The sequence below is a fragment of the Anabrus simplex genome, chromosome 8, assembly GCF_040414725.1.
Source record: "Anabrus simplex isolate iqAnaSimp1 chromosome 8, ASM4041472v1, whole genome shotgun sequence".
Classification (NCBI taxonomy): Eukaryota; Metazoa; Arthropoda; class Insecta; order Orthoptera; family Tettigoniidae; genus Anabrus; species Anabrus simplex.
In genome coordinates this window covers 170899196-170924845 of record NC_090272.1, presented here as the reverse complement: position 1 = coordinate 170924845, position 25650 = coordinate 170899196, and the positions used below count along the sequence as shown (strand labels likewise).

General features: G+C 41.0%; 1 pseudogene; it reads left to right on the top strand.

Moving 5' to 3' along the window:
* The first annotated feature begins 12760 nt into the window (after window positions 1-12760).
* Window positions 12761-12878, top strand: LOC136879417 (5S ribosomal RNA; annotated as a pseudogene).
* The last annotated feature ends 12772 nt before the right edge of the window (window positions 12879-25650 follow it).

The window sequence follows — 25650 nt, the reverse complement described above, 5'->3', positions numbered from 1 at the left end:
TGTACTTTGTTGTCTTGCTACTCCGTACCTGCCATTCTTGTTATTTCTGAATTTTGGAAAGAAAATATAACCTTGTTAAATTTTACATTTAACTTTAATTCCGTAGTTGGAGACCTATTCACACCCGCACCTTCCTTCACCTCTACCTACCACGGAAATCTCCGTAACAATTATTATTATTATTATTATTATTATTATTATTATTTAAAATCACTGTCACGGTGTCCGGCTCCATGGCTAAGTGGTTAGAGTGTTGGCTTTTGGTTACAGTGGTCCTGGGTTCGATTCCCGGCAGGGTCGGGAATTTTAACCATCATTGGTTAATTTCTCTGGCACGGGGGTTGGGTGTATGTGTTGTCTTCATCATCACTTCATCCTCATCACGACGCGCAGGTCGCCTACGGGGTCAAATCAAAAGACCTACACCTGTCGAGCCGAACCCGTCTTGGGATCTGTCGGCACTAAAAGCCATACGCCATTTCATTTTTTTTTCACTGTCCCGATATGCCTACAGTCGTCCGAGGGGACAGGTGAATAGTTTATATTTACATCATACTTTCGGCAGATATAATGTAGGGTATTAAGATTAGGCATCCAGAATGTGATGTATGTACACGAAGCAAATCATCAGACAGAACGTTATTCAGTTCTAGCTAAACAGCTGATTGAACGCAATGAACAAAATACACTCTCCGTTTTGATGTTTATCATTGCAACACATGACTGTGCAAAGGAACAAAACCGAGTGTGGTCTTTAGAAGTTGAGCGAAGGTCGAAGAATAGCGGCGGGATGTAAGCAGTACTTTTCTTTTCTTTTTCTATTTGCTTTACGTTGCACCGAGACAGATGGGATAGGAAAGGCCTTGGAAGTAAAAGGAAGCGGCTGTGGCCTTAATTAAGGTACAGCCCCGGTATTTGCCTGGTATGAAAATGAGAAACTACGGAAAGCCATCTTCAGGGCTGCCGACATTGGGATTCGAATCCACTATCTCCCGGATGCAAGCTCACAGCCGCGCGCCCCTAACCGAACTGCGTGTTTCTGTGGTGATTTGTAGTGTATTGTGTTGTGTGAATATGAAGAGGAAAGTATTGGGACGGACACAAACATCCAGTCCCCGAGCCAGGAGAATTAATTAGGAGCGATTAAAATTCCCGAATCGGCCGGGAATCGAACCCGGGACCCTCTGATCCGAAGGCCAGTACTCTGACCATTCAGCCAACGAGTCGGACAATAACAATAAGTGATTCTACAGCACATATATGTTTCTGAACGCCCTACACATGTATCTTTGCAATAAATTATCTGGCAGTAATATTGTCATTATTTCGCACAATATTATTACACGTTTTTGTACAAGGACGTAGCGGGAATAATATTTCATAGCCATCAACAAATCCCTGGGGGCTACTTCCAGACTGCACACTAATAATAATAATAATAGTCCGCCTTGGTGTAGTGGTTAGCGTGATTAGCTGCCACCCCCGGAGGTCCGGGTTCGATTCCCGGCTCTGCCACGAAATTTGAAAAGTGGTACGAGGGCTGGAACGGGGTCCACTCAGCCTCGGGAGGTCAACTGAGTAGAGGTGGGTTCGATTCCCACCTCAGCCATCCTGGAAGTGGTTTCCCGTGGTTTGCCACTTCTCCTCCAGGCAAATGCCGGGATGGTACCTCACTTAAGGCCACGGCCGCTTCCTTCCCTCTTCCTTGCCTGTCCCATCCAATCTTCCCATCCCTCCACAAGGCCCCTGTTCAGCATAGCAGGTGAGGACGCCTGGGCGAGGTACTGGTCATTCTCCCCAGTTGTATCCCCGACCAAAAGTCTGAAGCTCCAGGACACTGCCCTTGGGGAGGTAGAGGTGGGATCCCTCGCTGAGTCCGAGGGAAAAGCCAACCCTGGAGGGTAAACAAATAGTAATAATAATAATAATAATAATAATAATAATAATAATAATAATAGTAGTAATAATAATAGCAATAATAATAGAACGCTGCCGTTATCGACATTAGAAAAGGTGGGGTACACAGTGTGGAAATTGTCCCCATCCCACGCTCATCTTCGGTCCACGTGTCTATCTTTGAAGTCGACAGTTTGTTAGTAAATCATGATGATAATAATTATCGTAGCAATGACTCAATAAAACTAATGATCAGCAGCAAACATATTGCAATCCACATCACAAAAATGTTCTGTGGGTGACCCTGAATGCCATGCAATCCAGTACAATATATTATAGTTCTAAGACATGTCCACAAATAGTGACACTAGTATGCTTGGACTCGAGTCTGGAGTTGAGTATACCGATTCTAAGAGCACATTACTCGATTCTACTCGATTCCGTCGCTAGCCCACCACTAATTGTGAGCGACTGCAAAATGATCTCGAAAATGTTGTCAGATGGGCAGCAGGCAGTGGTATGATTGGATTGAAAAGTCTGGTTGTATGTTTCACCAAGAGCAGAAGCCTTCTCAGTTTTAATTAGTTTGTTAACGGAGTGAAAGTACCTCATGGGGATCACTGCAAGTACCTAGGTGTGAATAAATCGGGTAATCATATTAATGGGACTGTAAATAATGGTTACAAATCTCTTAATATGGTTATGAGGGTGTTTAGGGGTTGTAGTAAGTATGTAAAAGAGAGGCTTATAAGTCAATGGTGATACCACACTTAGAGTATGATTCCAGTGATATTACTTAATTCGAGAATCGGAAAAGATCCAAAGGAAAGCAGCACGATTTCTTCCCAGTGATTTCCGACAAAAGAGTACTGTTACGAAAATGTTGCAAACTTTCTGCTGGGAAGACTTAGGAGTAACGAGACGACCTGTTCAACTAGGCGGTATTATTCTGAGCTGTCAGCAGAGAGATGGTGTGGAACGATATTAGTAGACGTATAACACTGAACGGAGTTTATAAAAGTAGGAAAAATCATAATATAAAGGTAAAGTTGGAATTCAGGAGGACAAAATAAATTCGATTAGTGAAAGAGAAATTAAGGATTGGAATAATTTACCAAGGGAGATATTCAATAAATTTCTCATTTAAGAAAACATTGGTAAACAACTGATTAAGACATCTTGAATCTTCTTCGCGTAACACGTGTTGGAAAATAGCTGCGTTTATCCAGAATCCCACCAAATGTGAAGCGCACTCCGCCGTAGCAATTGAGCGTCCAGCGGAAATTCATTAGAAAATTGTTAGTGATTATGGGAACATCATCAATAAAGTCAAGAATACTCTGGAGGCAGGACCAATATTCTTGACGAAAACCCATGAGCGGTAGACTTTTGTAGCTTTGTGCCAAGCAATATTAATTTCTTTGTACCTGAAGAAACATTTTGGCCAACAACGATTCGGTGACGATGACAAGTTGAAAGAATAAGACGCGGGTCAAGTGAAGAGGCAGCCTAGCTCCATGACTAAATGGTAAGTATGCTTGCCTTTGGTTTAATGGATCCTGGCTTCGATCTCAGGGTGGGTTGGGGATTTTTAATTTAATGGGTTAACCCGTCTGGCTCGGGGACTGGGTATGCATGCCGTTTACATCCATAGAATTATTCGTCAGAGATAGGGCTCCATCCTCATAGATGTGCAGGTCACCTACAGGTATCAGTTCGAAAGATCTGCGCCAGGTCTCTCTGGAGGCCACACGCCATTGTTATTATTATTATTATTATTATTATTATTATTATTATTATTATTATTATTATTATTATTATTATTATTATTATTATTATTATTATTATTATTATTATTATTATTATTATTATTATTATAGTGAAAAGGCAAGCGACAGGATCCCATGCCTCTGTGATACAAAAGCTGCTACTCAGACTAAATAAATCTTTGGATAATAGTGATAACTAGGACTCGGAAGTTGAAGACATATAAAATATCCAAAAAGGTCCTAAAAGTTGGCAAAAAGTACGCAATAATGCGATTCAAATTCATTCATAATTTAGTATTAATTACATATTTAATGATGAAATATACATTTTTTAAATGCAAAATTCTGGTGTTATGCAACATACAGTGCAAAACTATATGAGTGAAATACTTTTTCATTCAGACAGTATATATTTTAGAATAACTGAATTTTACAAAAGGAATTCCGTGTTTGTTAAAAAAGTACTTGTAGAATTTAAAATATTTTTTTCCAACTTGGAATGAATTAAGCGAACCCGTAATGGACATTGTGGAGAAAGAAATGTAGCATAACTAGAGTCATATTTGGCTTAACCACACTAGGGTTACAGTAATTGGAATTCGGAAACTTTATCCTAGTTGGCTTTGCAGTATATCACAATAATCATCTCAAGGCTGTTAGGTATAAAGGATCGTCGGTTTTCAGGCAGCACGTTGCGAAACATGGGGCAACTTCTCTTCACATCGACGGATGTGAAGTGTTCATACAGACTTCAATGAAGTGAGACCTTCCTCTTCAAAAACACTCATCAAAATTTTCTCATTTCAATATTTCCCTTATCTTGCAAATAATTTGATTCCCCTGGTTTTTTCAAACTCTAATTTCATCTTTTTATTTCATTTCATTTTCTCTTGTTTCAGATATGGCTCAAATATACGTATTTACTAGAGAAAAGATGTTTAAGAGGTGATGGATCAACTAATGATGATTCGCATTGAGAATGGGCAGTACAAATGTAGTCCAAAGACGGTGAAGTTGCAAAAAGCAGACCTAAAGAAGGCTAAAAAGGACCAACAAGTCAGAAAACACTGAAAAAGCCAAAAAAGGACAAATAAAACCCGCCATTTTCTCGCTTATATTGACCGAAATGAATATATATTATGTAGGGCCTCGTCTTCGGACACTCAAGAAAGAAAGGTTTTTTCCTCAACTTCCGAGACCTAGTGATAACTAATTTGGAAGGTTAAGTATGTGACGGTAATTTATTTGCAGTGTAAGTATTGTCAAACAAACATTCTGTGAATGCATATTTTCTTTTGTATCTTTACTTCCCGGACAAGCGTCGCATTATAATTTCTCCATTTATCATGTCAGTAGTAGGGCTAGGCTGATTTGAGATCAATTTCAAGGTCAACCGGTCTCCCCAGTTAATGTAAGGCCCCATAGTGGGTCACGTGATTGCTTCTGGCCAATTGGAGAGCTGCGCAGCAGGGAATGCTGAGGATGGGGCGTGTTTTGGCATTCCCGCCATGCCCGAGACCTCTTGATGACGGAGTGGGGTCTGTTGCTAGGGCGTTAGCTGTCGCTTTGCCACCAAGACGCCATCTTGAGCCGAAGCCATGGTTTTGATTTTCTCTCGTTGGATTGTGATTCCCTTTCCAATATTTTAAAAATTTCTTTTACTGACTGTTCTATGTAAACATTCAAAATGAGCTTGGTCCAATTAGCGTTATCGAATGCCTTTTCTAGATCTACGAACGCCATGTACGTGGCCTTTTACTTCTTAATTCGATCCTCTAAGATCAGACGTAAAGTCAGGATTGCTTCACGTGTTCCTTCATTTATTCTGAAGCCAAAGTGATCTTCTCCGAACTCATCTTCAGGTTGTATTTCCAATCTTCTGTAAATAATGTGTGTTAAAATTTTTCAAGCATGAGATACTAAACTAATAGTGCGGTAGTTTTCACACTTGACAGCACCGGCTTTCTTGGGAATAGGTATAACAACATTCTACCGAAAATCGGATGGCACTTCTCCTGTCTCATACATCTTACACACTAGATGGAATAACCTTTCCATGCTGGTTTCTCCTAAGGCAGTCAGTAATTCAGAGGGAATGTCATCAATTACAGGTGCCTTGTTCCTATTTATACCTCTCACAGCTCTGCCAAACTCTGACCTCAAAATTGGGTCTTCCATTGCGTCAGCATCAACAGCCTCTTCTTGTTCCAGAACCATATCATCTAGGTCTTTAACTTGATAGAACTGTTGGATATGTTTCTGCCATCTTTCTATTTTGTCTTCTTTCCTTAGAAGTGGCTTTCCATCATGCACCCAGATTTCTTTCCTCCAAACGTTTCCTTGATTTTTCTGTATGCAGCACCTACCTTTCCTAGGACCATACAACCTTCAACATCTTTGCACTTCTCTTTCAGCCATTCTTCCTTAGCTATCTTGCACTTTGTATCCACTTCATTCTTTATTCACCTGTATTCCTTTCTGCCTACTTCATTTCTTGCATTCTTGTATTTTCGTCGTTCATCAATTAGGTCTTGTATCTCCTGAGTTATCCACTGATTCTTAGTTGATCTCTCCTTCCTTCCTTCCTAACATTTCTGCAGTAGCCCTACTGACATAATTTTTTATGACTGTCCATTCTTCCTTTATTGTGTTTCCTTAAGCAATTCCATTTAATCCTTGTGCAACATGTTCCTTGAAACAATCCCTCACACTGTTTTTTCCAACTTGTCTACATCATATTTCCTTGCATTCCTCCCTTTCTGCACTTTCTTCAACTTTAGATGGCATTGGGAACATTTTCCAATCCAACACCTTGTTTCTGAATCTCTGCCTAATCATAATGAAGTCTATTTGGTACCTTCCAATGTCTCCAGGTCTCACCCACCAATACAGCCGTCGTTTATGATGTTTGGACCAAGTATTATCAAGGACTAAATTATGAACAGTGCAGAATTCAACCAGCCGACTTCCGCCTTCATTCCTTAGCTTTCGTGGCTTTTGTCTGTCTGTCTGGTTGTTTGTTTGTTTGTTTCACCATCATGGCAAAACGGCAGAAAAGATCTCGACCAAACTTCATATTTAGAGTCTACTCATCCAGAAGCAGGTTTCAATATATCACTTAAAAATTACTGAATAAACTGGGGTTTTGTAGGAAGACTAGAAGATGTTTTCACTTTTCACTCATATTATTGATTATATATCGACTAAACTTCATATTTAGAGTCCACTCGTCCAGAAGCGAGTTTAGATATGCATATCATTTAAAAATCACTTAATGGACTGGAGGGTTGCAGGAAGACCAAAAGAGCTCCTTTTTTCAATTTTTCTTTTATACTATTGATTATCTCTCGACCAAACTTCATATTTAGAGTCTACTCACAGGCTTCGATATGCTTATCATTTAAAAATCGCTGAACAGACTGGGGTTTTATGCGAATACCGGAAGAGTTTCTTCAAGTTTTTCTTATATTCATTATATCTCGACCAAATTTCATATTTAGTGTCTACTCATCCAGAAGCAGGCTTCAGTATGCATATCATTTACAAATCACTAAATAAACTGGGGGTTTATACAAAGACCAGAAGAGTTTTTCCAATTTTCTCTTACACTATTGATTATATATAAAATCTGTAGACTATATGTGAATAATTTTTTGTTATGTCCTTAATTCCTCTTATTCTTCAAATGACGGATAAAATCACTATTTCCTACAGGCTTCAGGCCCTGCAGCCAGTGACGGACATCCTCGCAGACTTAGGGTTATTTAAAATTACCCCCACCTAATGTATCTGAACACCGAGGTAACATGAGGTAAAACGTTTCCATTTGGTGTCAGTGTGTCTGCCTAGTTAGCTAACTGTCTGTATATTCCTAAAACTGGAAAACTGCTAGACTCATTTCAACCAGACTAAGTATCAGGATTGTCTTATCAGGTGCATATGATGTCACGGTAATCACATGGAGTTGGTAATTATAGGATTATTAATCTCAAATATTTTCATTAACATAAGGTCTATCAAAACACTGTATACAACATACGCTTAAGAATACATTATTTCCGTCCCTTTATGCCATGCACGTACGAGTATTTACCGTACGACGGATAATAACGAGATTTACAAAAAAATGGATTTTTAGTCCAAGTCCCGTGTGACATGTCGTGCATGTCACTTCAAGGTGTCCAATGGGAAGAACTAAAGCCATTTTACTCTTTTCGATAGGACAGATATTAAGGGAGGTATCATCAATGTCAGAGCGCCACGCCAGTGGTCAGAGATACAATATGCAACCAGAGAACCATGGAGAATTTCGCACAACTTCGCACCAGGATCTGTACCGTAAAATAAATTCGGAAATCGTCACCATTCTCTCTCGACTTTGTTCATTTTCATCACGTTACTATCACGTGCTTTCGTCCGAAGATATCATTTTAAGATGTCGCATTAAACGTGTGAATAAATTCCTGAAGGTAACATGTAATCCGCTGCAAATTTCCATGCGAAGAACGGGTACAAATGCTAGTTAAGAATAAAAATTTGAACATATACATTTACATCCGTAAAATCATGTATTTAAATTTTCTGTTAGCGGCCACGTTTTCTTTTGTTACAATTTTTGTCCGTCGCACCGATACACATAAGTCTTATGGCGACGATGGGATGGGAAAGGCCTAGGAGTGGGAAGGAAGTGGCCGTTGCCTTAATTAAGGTATATCCCCAGCATTTGCCTGGTGTGAAAATGGGAAGCCATGGAAAACCATCTTCAGGGCTGCCGACAGTGGGGTTCGAACCCACTATTTCTCGGATGCCAGCTCACAGCTGCGCACATCTAACTGCACAGCCAACTCGTCCGGTGTTTTTTTTCAGCCAATGAATTGTTGTCTGCGGGAAAAGTGTAGAAAATTGTCTAACTTAAATTTATTATCTGAAACATGTTTCCATGGGTCTTTTCGTTTTCCTGGAAAATGGCCCAGAAAGTGGCTACATAAATTCCGCTAGCCGAGTTCACTCGGGTCGCGCTCGCCAGCGCAGGGTACAGGACACCGTAAATACTTTCGGATTACGAATACATATAAATATTTGTTTGCAGTTTACAATAAAACTTTAAATTCTTGAATATTGTAATATTGGACTATGTAATATAGACAATAGAACTATATTAAAGAATACATGGTCCTGAACAAAGGGCTAGAGGTCATGCACAACATCAAAAAGAAAAAATTGAGTACATTCGCCATATCATTCGAAGTTATAAATATATACACCCTCACCTTACCTTACAGGGTAAAATTGAAGGAAAATATCTTGGCTACGGAATCTACGAGAATCGTATGGGCTCAGTATCCCTACACTTTTCCGAGTTACTGAGAATAAGAACCAGATCGCCCTGATGACAGCCGACATCCAATGGGGATATGGCACAAGAATAATAATAATAATAATAATAATAATAATAATAATAATAATAATAATAATAATAATAATAATATAAGAAGAAGAAGAAGAAAAAGAAGAAGAAGACCTGGAGCGGACTGGCTTCGATTAGACAGCACTGCCAATCCGTGCTCACAGGTAAGCGGCTGTGGCTTCACTGTTCCCATATTTGAAAACAGCGCTGTTTTCCTCACCCGCGTAATTCAGTGGCCACAAGTTTAGTCGTAACCTTGTATTCCGGAGGTGATGGCGTCAGTCTTCAGGACAATTTTTTGTACCTTCCGATTGTCAGATCAGATAAATGCGGATTATACAAAAATATATAGACACCAATATGATTCAAAGTAGTCTGTAATTTACTCTGTATTTTTGGTACTCGTAGGAGGGTACTTTAAGTGTTATATGAAAATGCAGTAGAACTACGTAGATCGTCCGGACTCGGACTCGGCCCGATAGCTCAAGTCCAGAACAGTGATAGTCCGACCACAGTGAGGTCAGCATTCCCCCAGTCACATTCGTGATTGCCTTTGACGTTCCATCATACAACCACCAGATTATAACGCTCCTATGAACAAAGCCACTCACCGACAAAGAGTATTTTGTATTTTCGGCTCACTTCTGTTCCATTATACATGACCAGCGGAACTTGTTAGTCGATCCTAGTGTGACCAATTGTTAGTTTACTGGAGACATTTAAATCGCTAATTTCAGTTTACCAAGTTATTTATACGCCAATCATCTCTTTCTCTGCCTACACCAAATCAATAATTCAAAACGAAAAGTGTTGTCTGATCTCGATATCTGTTGCTCTGTATTATCTTGGTTTATTTTGCGAATTATACATTGGTCTTTATGGTCTTTCTTCAGTTTTCTGACTGGATATTCTTCCCGATGCTAAGTGTAAATTTCATTACTTCAGCGGCCTAACGTTAGGGCCTGCAGGGCCTGTAATACAGGCGGGCCCGGACCGTTAAGGTGCCCCGCAGACTCCTCGCAAATTATTCTTTCTTTAACAAGTTGTTTTACTTCGTACCGACACAGATAGGTCTTACGGCGACGATAGGACAAGACAGGGCTAGGAGTGGGGAGGAATCGTCCATGGCCTTAATAAGGTACAGCACCAGCATTTGCCTGGTGTAAAAATGGGAAATCGCGGAAAAACATCTTTAGGGTTGCCGACAGTAGGGTTCGAACCCACTATCTCCAGAATATTGGATACTGGGCGCACTTAGCGACTGAAGCTATCGAATTCGGTCGCAAGTTAATTAAAGTAATATACATCTAGCCCAACGTCTCTCCGGACGGAAATGATCAGGGCGGTTTGGTAGAATCAGTGGAAATAGGTTTTTTTATTAGTTTTTTTAAAATACAATTTGTGCGTAGAGGAATTGCCACGTGATTGCATGAGACAGCAGTGTATTGTGTTGAGTGTAACAGCACTGCTGTAAAATGTGCTTGCCTTAGTCCTCTCCCAACACCGCGAGACGCTCCTTACAGAAGACCTTCACAAAATTATTGAAGATTAATTTAAACAATGAACATTGAAACTAAAATACCATATTTTAATTAGAAAATGGTACTTTGTTGAAGTATAATGCACCTGAGATGGTATTATGTATAAATTTTGCTGAACATTTCACTGTTATCACACATTATTTTATTCGAACGCAATGTTTAATGCTAATAAGAAGTTGATGTAGTAACAGTCAGTCAACTCACTTTCGAACGAGCTCTCTCGGCTTGAAGTTAATGATGAATTAGGCTTGTCAGTTGTTCGTTCGTTCGTTCGTAATCTGTTTACCCTCCAGGGTCGGTTTTTTCCTCGGACTCAGCGAGGGATCCCACCTCTACCGCCTCAAGGGCAGTGTTCTGGAGCTTGAGATTCTGGGTCGGGGATACAACTGGGGAGGGTGACCAGTACCTCGCCCAGGCGGCCTCACCTGCTATGCTAAACAGGGGCCTTGTGGAGGTGGATGGGAATAGACAAGGAAGAGGGAAGGAAGCGGCCTTGGCCTTAAGTTAGGTACCATCCCGGCATTTGCCTGGAGGAGAAGTGGGAAACCACTGAAAACAACTTTGGGGATGGCTGAGGAGGGAATCGAACCCCCTCTACTCAGTTGACCTCCCCAGGCTATGTGGACCCCGTTCCAGCCCTCGTACCACTTTTCGAATTTCATGGCAGAGCCGGGAATCGAAACCGGGACTCTGGGGGTGGCAGCTAATCACACTAACCACTACACCACAGAGGCGGCTTGTCAGTTGTGCAGTTTGATATTTTTCAAACTGTATTTGAACAGTTTTTATTTGATTTTTTCTAATTGAATAAATTATTATAACAGAAAATTCATTATCGGTTATAGAGTATAGTTCCGTAATTACTGAAAAACGAGAACAATTAAAGTAAGAACATCTAAGTGGTGTATGGTTGGCAGCTGAGCAGTTCAGCCGTTAAACCACAGAGGCAGTCAAATAAATCCTATTAATTATGATTTGTTAATAATCTTTTGATAATGAATAATCCCTTCCTTTATATAACTTGACAATCTATTGCATTATTTCGACCTGCTGTAATTCAAATTATATTAATTATTCGTAGGTTTTTACATTTTATTTGAGGGGGGCCCGTATTGTATTTATTACTCCCTTGCATTACCAAAAGGTAAAACGAGAGTCTGTATGACTCTTCAACGTTTATAAGTCACTAGTAGAATCATTTACCACTTGTACTGTAATATATTTAAAACTTGTTATCATTTACGAACTCCGTTATCACTTATGTGTTGGCCCTGCGGTTTAGGTGCAGCGTGCCTGCCTCTCACCCGAAGGCCCCGGGTTCAACACCTGGCCAGATCAGCGATTTCCCCTGAATCTGAGGGCTGTTTCGATGTCTACTCAGCCTACGTGATTACAATTGAGGAACTACCTGACGGTGAGATGGTGGCCCCGGTTATTATTTAACGGCCGAGAGGATTGGTCGTGCCGATCACACGACACCTCGTAATCTGCAGGCCTTCGGACTGAGCAGCGGTCTCCTGGTAGGCCATGGCCCTTCGGAGTTGCTGAACCGTAGGATTGGTTTGTTGCTAGTCACTTATGTAACCCATTAGGGATCAAACATTTGAAACTTTGAATTAATGGAGTTTTCTTTAGATTGTATCAAAACATCAACCTTGCAGCTCAATGGGAAGTATTTTTAAGAAAATGTCTTCTATTTGTTGCTGGGGTGAGAGACTGATGTGTAGAGATGCAAACATACATTATATTTTTCTTTGAAACGACCAGTTACAATGTTTTACATTTTCAATGATTATAATGAATTGGCTGGTAAATATTTTTGTGAAGATTCAGATGCTCATTATTTGATTTCGTGTGGCTATTTTTAGCTGGGTGCAGCCCTTGTAAGTCAGACCCTCCGATGAGGGTAGGCGGCATCTGCCATGTGTAGGAATCTGCGTGTTATTGTGGTGTGTGAGTTGCAGGGATGTTGGAGTAGCACAAACACCCAGCCCCTGAACCATTGGAATTAACTAATGAAGGTTAAAATCCCCGACCCGGCCGGGCATCGAACCCGGGTCCCTGTGAACCGAAGGCCAGTGCGCTGACAATTCAGCCAACGAGTCGGACAGAGATATTCATTGATTTGGTAGGACATTAATTGTGGTGCGAACGGCCATACCATGTTGAATACACCGGTTCTCGTCGGGTAACCGCAGTTAAGCAACATTGGGTGTGGTCAGTACTTGGGTGGATGGCCGCTTGGAACACCACGTGCCGTTGGCTCAAATCCTTTTTTACGGCCCCGTGGTGCAGAGGTAGCGTGCCTGCCTCTTACCCGGAGGTCCCGGGTTCGATTCCCGGCCAGGTCAGAGATTTTTACCTGCGTCCGAGGGCTAGCTCGAGGTCCATTCAGCCTACGTGATTAGAACTGAGGAGCTACCTGACGATGAGATAGCGATCCCGGTCAATGATAACTGCCGAGAGGTTTCATCGTGATGACCACATGACACCTCACAATCTGCAGGCCTTCGGGATGAGCAGCGATCGCTTGAAAGGCCATGGCCCTTCCGGGCTGTCGCGCCATGGGGTTTGGTTATTTTTAACACTCTGTTCCGTAAAATGACCTAATTAAAGTAATTCTCAATTCATAAAGCCATGGCGGTTCTTTAGAGGTAATTCAGAAATCTAGTTGCTCTATGAGCGATAATTTCTCTACGTACTTCAGAGGTTGCGGTTTGACAGTTAATTAAATTTAAAAATCGGGGATTGAATTTGATTATTGAAACGATACACTACAATTCCTGGTTGTGGTAGACACAGAACAGTCACATGGGAAGATTCACGTCAGGTGACTGCTTTCTATGAATATTGAAGAGAGCGTGGTTTGATTCTGTTCCATCGATCGATCCCAGTGGTATCATACACGATGACCTCTTCCACAGTCGTTTTGAAACAGGGAGACTCAAGCTGATAGATTTAAATTATGTTCACATGACATTGGGTTAGTAGTTTTTTCTCAATTCTCTTATTTTATGAAATGTTCAAATAGTACATGGTAAGTCCCAATGCAATTATTTTAATGCTTGTTTAAAATCGCACTAACACATGGAAGGCTTTTCGACAATGGGGGGATGGGAAAATGTTGGTATTGGGAAGGTAGCGACCGTAGTCTTAATGAAGGTATAGCCCCAGCATTTGCCTCGTGCGAAAATTGGACACCACGGAAAACCATATTCAGAGCTGCCGACGGTGGGATTCGAACCCACTATCTCCCGATACAAGCTCACAGCTGCACAACTCTAACCGTACGGTCAACTCGCTCGGTTGCAATAAATTATATCAAAGTTCCCTTGTTGTATCCATCCTTGAAGAGTTAGTTTTTGCAAAATTACAGAAAATGTTTCTTTACTATCCCTTCAGCGAGCGCCCTCTGTATATCCGTGGTACAAAGTCGGCCTCCCGACGCGAAGATAGCGGGTTCGAACCAGGCAGAGGTACTCGGATTAATAATAATAATGCTATTTGCTTTAAGTCCCACTAACTACTTTCACAGTTTTCGGTGACTCTGAGGTGCCGGAATTTAGTCCCGCAGGAGTTCTTTTACGTACCAGTAAATCTACCCACACGAGGCTGACGTATTTGAGCACCTACAAATACCACCGGACCTGGCCAGAATCGAACCTGCCAGGCTGGGGTCAGAAGGCCATCGCCTGAACTGTCTGAACCACTCAGCCTGGTGGTAGTCAGATTTTGAAGGGCGCAAAATAGTTCATTCAGCACTCCATGCCGTACCAGGTCTGTATGGAAAAGACCTTTTATGATACGATACCTGATGGTGGGATAGGTAGGTTGGATACCAAGTTTATCATCTATGCTTTCGGAGATATCGTCGTTTTTAGTTTTCTCCGCGATCTCCATCCTAAAATATGGAAATTTAAATCACCAACTTCAGAGCGACTGATTGTGAGTACCTTGCGAGCCAGCGCGCGAGCTATCAACGTCTTCGGCCAATATTCGTTGAACATGCACGACACAATGATTAATAGTTTTCCAGTGGTATTTTGTTATCTAAAATCTGTGATAGCCCATCATGCCGGGACGGAAAGCGAATATAGGTCGTAGTATATTACATTCGAAAAAGTGCGTTTACCACGTACCGGTAACAATTAAACTGATCGACAAAGGTACTCTCGAATGTTACAGGACAGAGAAAGAATGACTTTACACAGACAAAAGGAGTCATTTCTCTCCAAATTCACTACCCAAGTTCAAGTACATTGCTCAAACTACACAGCAGTCAGTAGTGAAGAAGCTGTTCATTATCCTTCGGAATTTCTCAATTCTTTACATCGTTCTAGCTTTCCACCACACAAGCTGATTTTCAAAGTTGAGGTACATGTTATTTGTTACGTAATCTACACCAGTCAATGTTATTCAGTGGGATGAGATTGGTAAAGAAAATTTTGATTTTTTTTATTGAAGCTACTAATTTAACGTGCGTGGCACAGCAGAAACAGCCTTAATATCGACAATCCCTATGATTCCTTAAATATTGCCTTTTTGATTTCAAACGAATCCAATTCTAGAGTTGGGTAGACCGGAACAGTCAGCTGTTCCGAAACATTATGAGCTTGAGGTGGAGTGTTTCGGTACACTGTGCCGGTACACGGATCTGTACTGGGCTGAAGAGATCACACCGTGAGGCAGTATGGCATGCACCACGTCAGTGAGAATGTGCCTGTTATGGCCAGCGCAAAGATGCGCGGAACGTGAAGGAAACTTCGGAACACTGAAATTCGTGCCAAATAATCACAAGTAAAGGCTGCTTTTAGGTTAAGATTTTGCAGTCAATATGAAATACACATACCACGGTTACAAAGACAGTACAGGTATTTAAAAGCAACTATTCCAAGGATATTTTCGCCAATTGAAATATATCGGCCTGTATTATGAGCAATTAAGGCCAGGATAAAGCTTCACGGCACGTGAAAAATCAGTCGGAACTCTGAAATATGTACCAAAAAAGTCATTTTTAAGTGTTGCTTTTTGGAAAAGAATTTTTTCATTCATTCTGAAATAGGCCTACATCTGTCGCAATTACTCCGACAGCAGATGTGTTTACAAACATCACAAACAGAACTTCAGTGTGACATTCTGCAAAGTTTACCGTCTTTATTACGGTATAAATATGTTAGTAGGCTTCAATGAAAACGGTGTATCGAAGGCCAGTGGCCGGTGCAACAGGACTTACAAAACAAAGAGGATATGACTGAACACAGAACACTCTAGCACGTGGTAGCACACAGTCAGTTATAATACGTCCCTTGCCATAGTCATGCACACAACAAAGTACTGGTGTTGTGTGATAAATAAATGAAATACAAACAAATAAACACTATCATTTCTTTTACGTAATTAGCATATCGACGTCTCCACGCGCAAGTCCTGCTGCAGTGTTGCAGTGTTGCCTCTCCCCTTTTATTTCTGTCACTCGGTTTGAGAACCCTGAAGCAGTGTTCAAGAAATGGGAGGCAATTCTCAAGGACCTGACAAAGTATGACCAGCATCGTGACGTGTTCTAGGACTGACAGAACCGGGCGAGTTGGCCATGCTATTTGGGGCGCGCAGCTGTGAGCTTGCATCCGGGAGGTAGTGGGTTCGAACGCCCTGAAGACGGTTTTCCGTGGTTTCCCTTCTTCAAACCAGGCAAATTCTGGGTCTTTTCCTTACAGAAGGCCACGGCCGCTTCCTTTCCACTCCCAGGCTTTTCCTATTGCATCGTCAACGTAAGACCTATCTGTGTCAGTGCGACGTAAAATAAATTGTTACAGGACTGAATGAAATGCTATAAGACGTGTTACCAAGTAGAAGGCGATGACTATGATAAGTATCATAATTATATCGTAATTTATAACTTTCATTTCCATGTTGACGTTTGACTTATATAATGGGAATTAATCGAGGGTTGTTCCACCATTCAACATTTTATATAATATGTAACATTTATTAAATGAAGACCGGTTTCGATTCACTTGGAATCATCATCAGTTCAAAGCAAATAAATAAATAAATAAATAAATAAATAAATAAATAAATAAATAAATAAATAAATAAATAAATAAATAAATAAATAAATAAATAAATAAATAAATAAATAAATAAATAAAAAGGGCATTAACACACATTTAGCATTGAAATCTGCTTTAAAACACGCTTAAAATGGCTGACATCGGTTATATGTTATGAAAACAATGTTGAGCAGTCGATGAAAAATAAAAATAAACGTGTGTCAAAATTGACAGTCGTGTGAAAGTGCCGATGTTAAAGCAGATTGCAGTTGAGGCAGTTTGCCAGGGAGTTGGGGGAACATCCTTCGTTTTTTTTGTACCAGCTGCTGTAGTTTGAAAATGTCATTGTTGATGTTGTTGTTGATGGTACAAAGTTAAATGACGACACGGCCTTGGATGTATGGCACAGTAGTCGCAAAAGGTGAATGTTTCCTTACTCCTTGCTCTCGTTACCCTGCCACTAGAAAATCTGGAGGTGCACTCTTCGGCAAACTGCCTTAATTGCAAATTGCTTTAACATCGGCATTATCACAAGATTGTCAATTTTTTACACACGTTTTTTCCTATTTTTCATCGGCTATTCGACTACGAAAAAATGAACATTTTAACATATGTTTTCATATCCACAGCAACAACATGAGAATTTTATAACATTCCTCAACTTCAAGTTTTTATATATTATTAAAAAACTCTGCTCAAAATTGTGCAAACGCACTCCAATTATTTGTGACCTGGACCCTAAGTAGGCTCTTTAAATTTTAACGTGTTTTTATAACATATAACCCATACCAATTATTTTAAGTGTGTTTTAAGGCAGATTTCAATGTTGAAGCCGGGCTGAGTGGCTCAGACGGTTAAGGCGCTGGCCTTCTGACCCCAACTTGGCAGGTTCGATCCTGGCTCAGTCTGGTGGTAATTTGAAGGTGCTCAAATACGTCAGCCTCGTGTCGGTAGATTTACTGGCACGTAAAAGAACTCCTGCGGGACTAAATTCCGGCACCTCGGCGTCTCCGTAAACCGTAAAAGAGTAGTTAGTGGGACGTAAAACAAATAACATTATTATTATCAATGTTGAATGTGTGTTAATACTCTTTTGATTTATTTATTGGCTTTGAACTGATGATGATTCCAAGTGAATCGAAACCGGTCTTCGTTTAAATAATGTTACATATTATATAAAGTGTTCAGTGGTGGAACTTCCCTTTATTGATTCCTATTATATAAGTATCATATAAGCACTGAAATAGAACAATAAACATTGCTAAAAATAAAAAGAAGGTCTCGATATTTCTTGACGAGCCCTCGTATTTAAGCATAAACACCCTCTGAGGGTGGGGTACACAGACAAAGAATACACCCACGGTATCCCTTGCCTGCTGTAAGAGGGGACTAAAATGGGCGACCAAGGGATGATGATATTAGAACCATGTGATTACTTAGGATTAGTAGCCTAGCATTACGTACGGAACACCATGGGTCAACTAGTACCACCTTGCGAGGAAAACCATGGGTCTACGTTAGAAGCAGTACCATTATGCAAGAAACACCACGGGTCTGGCGTTGTTTGTGATAAGTGTTATCGTGTGAAAATTTAAATTTTATAATTCCACCTTTACAATACTGTAATATTTCAGGAATAGAATGTCCTTACCTATTTTCGCAATTTTGGTCTTAAGATTTAAATATTTGTTAGCTCTACCTGCCTGGTTGGCATCAACATTGCACGTTATAGCATTAGCATTAGCAGTAGCATTAGCAAACTGTAATACAGTATTGAAAAGGTGGAATTATAAAATCTAAATTTTCACAAGTTGATACTTTGACAATATGGGCTCTAATATGAAATTTATAACGTGCAGGTGTTATCGTGTGCATTCCACCGGTCGGTTGCACTGTGTTCGGAATGGGTCTGCGTTACCTATGAGTAGTACCACTTTATAAGGAACACCATGGGTCTACTTGCCTGTGGTTGGCACAATTTTGTGAGAAAAAGCACGGGTTTGACTGGTGCTCGAGGTAAGTACCTATCACTGTGATGAAAACCATGGGTCTGCGCTGCCAGAGAATAATATCATTACGTGAGGAACACCATGGGTTTTTGTTGCCTGTGGGCGTTACCATAATGTGTGATACCCCTTGGGTCTACATTGCCTATGATTAGTATCACTATGTGAACAACACAATGGGTATACGTGGCCTGTGATTAGTCCCACTATGTGAGGAACACCATGGGTCTGCATTGCTTGTGAGTAGTACCCTTATGTCCGAAACACCATAGGTTTGAGTTACCTGTGAGTGGTGTCACCATTATGAGGGGCCGATACCTGGATTTTGGACCCCTTGAGATATTTATCATCCCAGTACTTAAGGCATAGTGAATAGGATCCACTGATTGGTTTTGTTTCACCATCATTTTTTCATCGTCATTAGTTTTAGACTCTAGTCAGGGGATACATTTTTTAGTTTTAATTTTAATTTCATTCACCTCATAGCATTAGGGGCCGATGTCCTAGATGTTAGGTCCCTTTAAACAACAAACATCATCATCAGTTAAGCATAAACATTTTACTTAAGTCGCACTTCTAGTTGATATTTGAATGTTAAAAAAATTTTAACTAACGAAACGTGTACTCCCTCCCATTTTTTGAATTATGTAAGATTAGAGTACCGGTAGTAGAATTTTCATTTTGATGTACTGTAATAGTGTAACTATCCTCCACACAATATTGTGGTATATCCTTAGAAGATGTTCTTATTTTTCCACCGTTAAACTTCCCCGGTTCTCGTTCCCGTAAGACTCATAAGCCTTCTCAGTATTTTACAGGAGTAGCTTCCAACGAATAAGAGTGTGTATTATATTAAAGCAGTGTTTCAAGAACACGTCTGCAAACAAAGTCCTTAATATGCAAATCCCATTGTAACCTAGCAGTAGAGCCAGCCGGTTCCTTATATATAAGGTGGGATGGGGGGAACTTATTTCACTGCTCTTACTTTCGAGTCGCCTACACGATCAGGGAAGGAACTAAGCGAGCTAGTTTACAATAGACCTTTGGAAGAGCCAATGGTTAAAAGTTTACTTGGCAAAACACTTTCCAAGATTCGAGTTTCCATACTGATCAGATGTGTACGTGGGTTGTGTAAAAACATCACCAAGGGGTACATTTTAAGATAATAGCTATTGGATTGAAATTAAGATTTATGGACAGCTACTTGCACAGTCCGGCTCCTTGGCTGAACGGCAGAGGTCGTGGTCTTCACTTCAGTGGGTCCCGGGTTCGGTTCCCGGTCAGGCCTGGGATTTTAATCGCGTAAGGTTAATTATTCCGTTAACACAGGGACTAGGTGTTTATGTTCGTCCCTATACTCTTTATACACACACAACACTACCAAATACTACAGCAACACACAATAGAATATATCCTTCCTCATAGGGTTGGGGTCAGGAAGAGCATCTGGCCGTAAAACAGGGTCAAGTTAACATATGTGTGACACAATTCACACCCGTGACCCCAACGTAGTGTGGGGAAATTGGTAGTAGTAGCAGCAGTAGTAGTAGTGGTAGTAGTAGAAGTTTACTTTTACCATGTTGGCATGACTGATTGGCTCAGACGGTTGAGGCACTGGCCTTCTGGCGGGTTCGATCATGGCTCAGTCCGGTGGAATTTGAAGATGCTCAAGTACGTCAGCCTCGTGTCAGTAGATATACTGGCACGTAAAGGAACTCCTGCGGGACTAAATTCCGGCACCTTGGCGTCTCCGAAAACTGTCAAAGTAGTTAGTGGCACGTAAACGCAATAACATTTATTATTTACTATTTTTAATCAATTGGCTTTACGTCGCACTGACACCGATAGGTCTTATGATGACGGTGGTATAGGAAAGGGCTTGGACTGAGAAGGAAGCGACAGCCCCAGAATTTGCCTGGTATGAAAATGGGAAACCACGGAAAACGTTTCTTATAAAATTCGCTTTACGTTGCACCGATACAAATATGTCTTACGGGGACGATGGGATAGGAAAGGGCTTGAACTGAGGAGGAAGCAACAGCTCCGCCTTTTGCCTGGTATGAAAACGGGAAACCATGGAAAACCTTTTCTTTTATACAATTTGCCTTACGTCGCACCCATACATATAGGGCTTATGGCTACGATGGGATAGTAAAGGGCTAGGAGTGGGAAGGAAGAGGTCGTGGCCTTGATTAAGGTACAGCCCCAGCATTTTCCTGGTGTGAAAATGGGAAACCACAGAAAACCATCCTCAAGGCTACCGACAGTGGGGTTCGGACCCACTATCTCCCGAATGCAAGTCCGTAGCTTCGCGACTCTAGTAAGGAAAACCATCTTCAGGGCTGCCGAATGTGAAGTTCGTACTCAATATCTCCCGAATGAAAAACTGAAAAGCACATGATTCAAACCACTTAGATACTAGCTCGGTAGAAGATACTCGACCGAGCTCGATAGCTGCAGTCGTTTAAGTGTGGCCAGTATCCAGTAATCGGGAGATAGTGGGTTTGAGCCCCACTGTCGGCAGCCTTGAAGATGGTTTTCCGTGGTTTCCCATTTTCACACCAGACAAATGCCGGGGCTGTACCTTAATTAAGGCCACGGACGCTTCCTTCCACTTCCTAGACCTTTCCTATCCCATCGTCGCCATAAGACTTATCTGTGTCGGTGCCACGTGAAGCAAAAAAAGAAAAAGATACTCGTATATTCAGTTGAAGTAATTTTTAATTACAACGCCAATCGGAATATCTTAACGCAATGACAATTTAATCACGATTATCACTATCCGGGGTAAAATGTAGGTTTTCAGTTTAAATACTAGGCAAGGAATTTCTTCATGTTATTCCAGATAGTTTTAGGGACTCCGGAGCTGCCATGACTGTTTCTTCTTCTTCTTCTTCTTCTTCTTCTTCTTCTTCTTCTTCCTTTTTTTCCAATTTACCTGAGGTGGCCACTTAGTCTATTTAGTCTTTTTTTTAAGCACTAACCGTGTTTGGAGGGATGTAAACCTATTCACTCTTGTGGGTCTCTGTAGTGTTAATAATAATAATAATAATAATAATAATAATAATAATAATAATAATAATAATAATAATAATAATAATAATAATAATATTTTTTCTTTACGTCCCACTTACCACTTTTAGCGTTTTCGGAGATGCCGAGGTGCCGGAATTTAGTCCCTCGGGAGTTCTTTTACGTGTCAGTAAATCTACCGACACGAGGCTGACGTATTTGAGCATCTTCAAATACCACAGGATCGAACCCGCCAAGCTGCGGCCAGAAGGCCACCGAATCAACCATCTGAGCCACTCAAACCGGCTTTCTGTAGTGTTTGGAGCGTGATATGTTGTATGTAAATTAAGATGTGTTAAGACAAGTGCCTAGTCACCAAGCTAGAGGAATTAGACAGACAACGTTAAAAACCCCGATCCGACCGGAAATAGAATCAGGGACTCTCCGAACTGAAGGTCACTTCACTTACCGTTTAGCCAAGGAGGAATTTCAGCAACCGCTTACCGACAGAAGAAGGAGGAACAAGCACACGTACAGTAAAGATAGCAATCAAACAGGCCATTGCCCCCAAACAAACGACAGCAGCCAAGCCCAGTGTTTTGTTTCGATGGTTAGCTGTGCAATGGGTCGGAACAAATTTTCCGTCAGTCATAGCGTAACAGATTTATGGCATTCAATATTACCACATATTTCATATGACATACCAGGCATACGAAGTAACAACACCCAATGCAAGACATCCGCCGGTATTGTCCAGGGGTTATTATGCCCGCTCAGTGAATTGATCATTGTCTCTCACTTAGGTAGCAGCAGTACGAATCCTGATCAATAAAAGTGAAATTTCTGGCATGAACTACTCTTTCGGACGTCTCTTAAACTACAGTGCCTGTAACCCAAGAATTTTAAGATGAACAGCCATTTCGAAACACCAAGTTTGACTTGTTTTCCCTCTGTGTTGTCAGGTGTTCGTCTCAATCATAGATTTAAAGCTGGTTTAAAGGACTACAACACAGTTTACGGCTATCCAGTCATCTGGTAAAAACAAAAGGCTGGGATATTACTTAACTTCAATTTTCGTTCATTGAAAATGAAAATGAAAACCTACAACCTGTTTTCCAATCTTTGACCGGGTCGGGAATGTAATGAATGAATCATATATAGACTATTAGCACAATGGGGTCGACACTCACAAAGTGATTTATTAATGACTGATAGATGCTATTATATGATAATGGAGAATGTTGCTGGAATGAAAGATGACTGGGAAAACCGGAGTACCCGGAGAAAAACTTGTCCCGCCTCCGCTTTGTCCAGCACAAATCTCACATGGAGAGACCGGGATTTGAACCACGGTATCAAGCGGTGAGAGGCCGACGCTCTGCCTTCTGAGCCATGGAGGCTCTTTCGTTCATTATACGTCAATAATAATAATAATAATAATAATAATAATAATAATAATAATAATAATAATAATAATAATTTCTTGTGCTGTTCTACGACGTTTTTATCGCCGATAAATTTTAATATTAATGTAGCCTAATTAGGTTTCTTGGCTGAATGATCAGCGGCACGGTGTTCTGTTGAAAAGGTCCCGTGTTTGATTCCAGGCTGAATGTGGGATTTCAGACACGTCTGGTAAATTCTTCTGATTTGTAGACAGTCCTTTTTTTACATTTTTCTGCTACTGCTATTTGCTTTACGTCGCACCGACACAGATATGTCTTATGGCGACGATGGGATAGGAAAGGCCTAGGAAGTGGAAGCCGTGGACTTAATTCAGGTACAGCCCCGGCATTTGCCTGGTGTGAAAATCTGAAACCACGGAAAACCATCTTCAGGGCTGCCGACAGTGGGGCTCGAACCCACTATCTCCCGATTACTGGATAATTTACATGTTGCTTTACGTCGCACCGTCACAGGTAGATTGTATGGCGACGATGGGATAGAGAAGGCCTAAGAGTGGAAAGGAAGTGCCTATGGCCTTAATTAAGGTACATTTGTCTGTTGTGAAAATCGGAAACCACGGAAACCGTCTTCAGGGGTGCCGACAGTGGGGTTCGACCCCACTATCTCCCGCATGCAAACTAACAGCTGCGCGCCCCTAACCGCATGGCCAACTCTCCAGGTCCCCTTCATACATATTCAGTATAACACAGTACAAACTTCTACAGTAAAACACAGAAGTTATTCCTCTGAATGGGGATGCTGTTAGGAAGGGCATCCATCCATAAAATAGGGCCAATTCCACATGTACATTATGCCACAGTTGGCTTCCGTGATTAAATCGCACCAAATGGCACTGCTTCATTGTGAAATAAAAGGTACAACCTATGGGATTCTGGAATGTTTGCGAGGCGGTCCTCAAACAACCATGCTGTTTGAAACTTCAAAGTAGAGTATGTGTTAGTTGAATGTGAAGTTACCCCACAATGTAATTAAGAAGCAAATGAAAGTGAAGACATCTCCGTACATGCCATGTCCGTAACCTCTGCGTAGTGGAATAAGTGGTTTGCTATATACGCGACCGTCTTTGCACTCAGGAATCGACTTAGTACCCAGTTTTTGTGTACGCCGGGTGAACATCTGGGCTGTGTTCCTCTCCAGATATAAATATTTCGTTTGTAATTTCTTTCATCTTCCTGACGGGGAATCAAACCCACAGCCTTTAAGGTGATCCGAGCACACATTTCCCGCCTTGGTTAGACAGCACTTACAACGTTCAACCGCTTGAAACTTTATTTCACTTACTATGGGACTTCGTTTGCGCTATGCAATTTGTGGGAAATAAATCGAATCTAATGAACATGGTAATAATTAGAAATTTTCCACAAGAATAACCAGAATGGTTCCGTACTCAGAGTACTGTACATCAGCCGAGTGTGACAGTGCGTGTTTGAAAACTAACATTGCTGTTTTGTTTCGCGTTTGGTAATTCAACTAGAAACACTGCAATGAGTTTGTTTTCTCCATAAATACGTCATCGCAACCGCAGATGAAATGCTGACAGTTTAATGCTCGGTTTCAGCCTAGAGACATCATGCTTTGTATTTCATGTTGAAATGTCTGTTTTAAAATCGAGCTAAATATAACAGGTGCATTGTTCCACAACGTCAACATTTGAAACTTCAATTCATTTTTCGTATTCAGGTAGAACTATAGTTGTCCACATCTATGGTGTAGAGTTCAACATTGTAGCATGCGGCCTGGTTAGCTTGGGTCTGATTCCTGGCGCTACTATAAATTTAAAACTTTCGATCCATTTAGGAAAATATACTTACTAAAATATAATGAACGTATGTTATTTTACGTTTCTCGCACCCTGGGGAGAGAGAAGGCGTTACCTTTCTCAAGGCAGTGTTGCCAACTTATATTTTCAAGATCCGCTATATACTACTAAAAATCCGCTAAAATTCCGCCAAGAAATCCGATCTCAAATAATGAGCATAGAAAATCAGCAATAATAAAAATAATAAATAATAATAATAAATAATAAATAATAATAATAAAAGTAAATGTCTGTACTCACCTGATCTGTGAATTTCACCGGGATTAACCCCCTGCCTGCGAGCTAGTTGCTTTACGTCGCACCGACACAGATAGGTCTTATGATGACGATGGGACGGGAAAGGGCTAGGAGTGGGAAGGAAGCGGCCGTGGGCTTAATTAAGGTACAGCCCCAGAATTTGCCTGGTGTGAAAATGGGAAACCATGGAAAACCATTTTCAGGGCTGCCGACAGTGGGGTTCGAACCTACTACCTCCCGAATACTGGATACCGGCCGCACTTAAGCGACTGCAGCTATCGAGCTCGGTCTGCCTGCGAGCCGGCGAACTAAAACTTGTAGGCTTTTTACAGCCGGGTGCAAACTAGGTGAATTCCCTACCTCAAGGGCCACACACAGATCAGGCCAGTTCATTAAACGGTCTTCCTTCATAGCATAAATATAAATGCTACTCTCTCACAGTTTCA